Source organism: Sciurus vulgaris, assembly GCF_902686455.1.
Source record: "Sciurus vulgaris genome assembly, chromosome: 12".
Taxonomy (NCBI): domain Eukaryota; kingdom Metazoa; phylum Chordata; class Mammalia; order Rodentia; family Sciuridae; genus Sciurus; species Sciurus vulgaris.
In genome coordinates this window covers 44960839-44965284 of record NC_136473.1, presented here as the reverse complement: position 1 = coordinate 44965284, position 4446 = coordinate 44960839, and the positions used below count along the sequence as shown (strand labels likewise).

The window sequence follows — 4446 nt, the reverse complement described above, 5'->3', positions numbered from 1 at the left end:
AAAATGGAATATTATTCTACCTTAAAAAGGAAGAAAATTCTGATACAGGTGTCAACATGGTTGGACCTCAAGGACATGCTAAGTGAAATAAACTAGCCACAAACAAATACCATATGATTCCACTGATAGGAGGTAACTAGAGTAGTCAAATTTATAGAAACAAAGTAGAATGGTGATTGCCAAGGGTTAGAGGCAGAAGAAAAATGGAAAGTTATTATCTAATGGACACAGTTTTAGTTTTACAAGATGAAATTTTCTCTAGGTTGATTGCACAGTAGTGCACTACTACTACAGTTGCACTACTGAACTGTACACTTAAAATTAAGATGGTAAATTTTTTCAATTATCTTATCCTGAGTGACCAAAATTGTATATATTTATGGTATACAACATTGTGTTTTGCGTTTTATGTATAGTTTTCGGAATAACTAATTAACACGCATCACCTCGCTAATTTTTATGTGGTGAGAACACTTAGAATCTATTCTCTTAGCAATTTCATACACACAACATTGTTATTAATTATAAAAAAAAAAGAATGGGGGCTTGGACGAGTCACTCGATTTATATATTACAGTCCTGCTGTAACTAACCACTATCCATAGACCTTGAATTTCTGCAACTCTTACACCAGTACATTGCATACCAGCAGTTTGTATGTTTTCAAGGATATTTAAATGGATAGAGATAACATCTCCCTCTAGGGCAGAGACCAGATTTATTTGCTGTTCAGGATAATAAAAATAATGACTTCCTTGGGGAGGAGGGGAAATTTGGAGAGACTTACTCATAGCTCCATTCCTTAAATTTAAATTATATTTTCATTGATACTCCTTTGAAATATTAGGATCTCCTAAGCTTGAGGGTCCTTGACTGTGACACAAGCTCCCTGTGTGTGCAGACAAAAGACTGTTCCTTGGTATAGCAGCCCTCCTGGCCTCCATGTCTGCATTCATTCCCCTTAGCACCCCAGGCCCAGCCCAGGTCCCACCTCACAGAGCAGAATAATCCAGATGGAAGCTGCATGTGCGGTGGGCTTATGTCACAGCCAGAGCTTGGCACTGAAGAAATTCCAGTATTTATTTATTTATTTATTTATTTATTTATTTATTTATTTAAGTGCTGGGTATTGATCCCAGGGCCTTGCACATAATAAGCGCACACAGTGCCACACCGAGCCACATCCCTTGTCCCCTTATTTTAAAGAAGATTACTAACAACCTTGCCCAACACAGGAGTCTTGTGTTTCCTGCCAGCATTAGTGAAACTGTCAGGCTAAACTGTTAGCTTATGTTATGGCTTGGATATGAAATGTTCCCCAGTGGCTGAAGGCTGGGTCCCCAATGCAGCAATGTTCAGAGGTGGCACTTTGGAAACTGATTGGAATATGAAGGCTCTGACCTCATTAGTGGATTAACCCATTGATGGATTAATAATTTGATGGCATTAGTGGGTGGTGGTGGAAGCTGTAGGAGGTAGAACCCCAATGGAGGAAGTAGGTCCTTGGAGACTCTATTTTGTCTCTGTCCCCTTCTTTCTCTCTCTGCTTCTTGGTCATGATGAATTGAGCAGCTCTGCTCTGTCACACCCTTTTGCCACGATGCTCTGCCTCTCTTCAGTCCGAAAGCAATGGAGCCAGCCAACCATACACTAAAACTTCTGAAACCGTGAGCTAAAATAAATATTTCCTCCTTTAAGTTGCTTTTCTCAGGTATTTGTTCAACCTCACAGCTACAAATGACCCAAGAATACTCATCCTGAAGAAAGAATTGGGAGGACTCAACAAAGAGGTTTTGAACATTTTATAATTCACACACTCCTTGGAGGTGATGGACTGGGATACAACAGAGGGCTGCCCCATAGGTGAATATATAGGAGAGGTGCATGCCCACTACGAAGGTGGATTTTCTCAGATGTTTTGAGTTCTTGTCTTTACTTTACAACCAGGTTCACTCTGTTTAGATCCTTACCTAAAGTTTGTAGATAAAGACTGTGGTCAGCTTCCCCTCTCCACTTCCTTCCTTAAAACATCCTTTAGAGACCTTATCTCACAGCAAGCCTTCCCAGGCACTGATTAGTGTTTAGCCCAACATTTTACCCCTTCAATGTCTCAGAAGCCCCTTTATGTCCCTCACAATCTCAGACCATCCCTTGTCTTCTGTGAGGCCCTTGGGTTAGGGCTCCAGAGACACATGGCATCTATATCTTACGACAGCTGTACGAAGAGTAAAAGCCTATCAGCAAACATGCTAAGGAAATAAAGATAACACTGATGTGTTTAGCCACTTGGGTTAAAGCATGGGAGATATTGTGTTTTAGTCCAGTTCTGTTTTATCAAAATCCATTTGGTCTCATTTATGGGTGGGATGACTCAGGGAAGTCCTTATGCTGCAGCCATGGGGAGATCTGAGCAGATCCAACAGTTAGTCTCTTTGGAATCATGTACAATATTCATTACTCAGTCCAGGATTAGGTTACTTGTTGTCAAATGTTGAATGGGCATCAATAATGGAAAATCAGCTGCGTGAGGCAGAATACAGGGTGTTGTACAACTAAGACAAGGTTGTACGGTAGCCTGCACAGTAAGCTTTCCCGGGCAGGTGTACCAAACCATTCTGTTTGTACTTCAAGGATTTAGAAAGAATAAGTCAGCTTGAAATATACAACTTTCATAAACTGATAAAAAGTGTTTCTCAGGTGATGACATCAGAGGATAACATCACCTGTGCTTGTGAGGGCCAGGTTCCCAACACAGTAAGATGGATTTGTAAATTTAGGTAGTCTTCCTCCCTGCAAGGGGTCAGTAAGGCAAACCACTGAGGACTTACGTGTACACTCCATGGCCAACTAATTATCCTTCTCTGCTGTGATGTCTTTAGGAGCCAGCAACAGCACGTTACTTGTGCTCCAGGCAGGTCTAAGAAAATGCTCAGGGAAGAGGAATAACGGGGAACCAAGAAGCTGTGATTGCTTCTTGCTGTAGTTTAGGGAAGAAGTTGACACACTGTATAATGGCTGCTGTCTGTCTCCCAAATCCCAGAACTCACTCGGTGCTCTGGAGAAGGGATTGTTTACAATACAAACAGGTCACTGGCAATGAAGATCTGCCTGTTCTAATGGAAAATCCTTATAAGGAACCTCTTAAGAAATGTTACCTTGTGTGAGAAACGTGTAAAAAATGTACAGCTTCTGTCCCAATTTGTTTCTCCATTTACGGGATGCATTTATGGAAGGCATACAACAGGTCTTTATGGGAAGAAACAAAAAGAAATTACAAAAGTGATTAAGAGAGCTCAAATAATGGGGTTTTTATGCCACTTACATACAAGGATTCTGCATATCTCAAAGACCCTAAAGTTTGTAACATCAAATATTGGGAATAAATAATATGATTATTATCAATAAACTTATTTTATAATAAAAAAAGAGAAAGTGTTCAGTGGAAGTGTCCTTTATCTGTAACCTTAATGATGGAGGTCGTGGGCAAGATAACATAGAAGTGACTGCAGGTCACTGATGTCTGGGTCTCTCACTTAGCGTCCTTTGTGCTTCAGGAAGGTGAGCAGTCCCAGAGTTATTCTCAGTCTTTAAGACTCACTTCAGCTGGCCAGTCATCCTTTCAATGAATCCGGCTCCTGTTAGACTGTATGGCCAGCAGAAAATCCATAGTATGTTCTGGTCTTGAGCCTGTGAAATGAGTTCCTTGGTCACTCTCAATTACCTGTGGTTTGCCATACATGGAACCCAGATGGATCAGTCCTTTAATAGTTGCTTTTTAACTGCCTCATTTGCTGGGGAAGGTTTGCATCAAGCCTGTAACTGTCCATACAGTCAATACATATTCCGTCCCTTCTGATAACAAAAGAGGGCCAACGTAGTCTATCTATCACTGCTGAAAAGGGTCATCACCTTGTTTGATATGCCCCTTGGTGGCATCTAGTCATTATGGGTAGCCCTGAGAGCAGACAAGAGGGTTGTGGCATGCAGCAACATCAGATATCTTTATGGCCAGTCCCCAGCATGTCACCACTGCCACATAGTCTTTCGATTTGTATTATTTAATCTATAGTGTAACCAAGTGGTAATTTTTCTGCTGGGGCTTCCTCTAGCCATTTTATCTTTGGCAGTTGTGTAACCTTCCATTGGCGCTTCTCTGATGATGGGCTCGGTGGCAAGAAGAGCAGCATAAGTAGCCCAAACTTGTTTTTCGAACAAGCTATAATGTTCTTATATGCCCTTCCATAACTATGACCAAAATCCAACGGGAGGCTTATGTCCCTTAATCCACTGTCATAAAACCCATCCAAAGCCATCTGGAGTGACATGGACAATAACCTCAACAGGTTTCAACATGTCTAGTGTCCCAAGGGCTTGTGTCTGTTTTACTGTCCGTTTGGTCTGATTAAACACTTTAGTATGCCAGTCTGTCCAGTTCCCTACTGTACT

General features: G+C 41.3%; 1 pseudogene across 1 annotated transcript; it reads left to right on the top strand.

The window, feature by feature from the left end:
* Window positions 1-2700: 2700 nt before the first annotated feature.
* On the top strand, window positions 2701-3383 carry LOC306641935 (small ribosomal subunit protein bS18m-like; annotated as a pseudogene). Its single transcript has 2 exons — window positions 2701-2754; window positions 2934-3383. The product of its transcript is annotated as a small ribosomal subunit protein bS18m-like (transcript).
* The last annotated feature ends 1063 nt before the right edge of the window (window positions 3384-4446 follow it).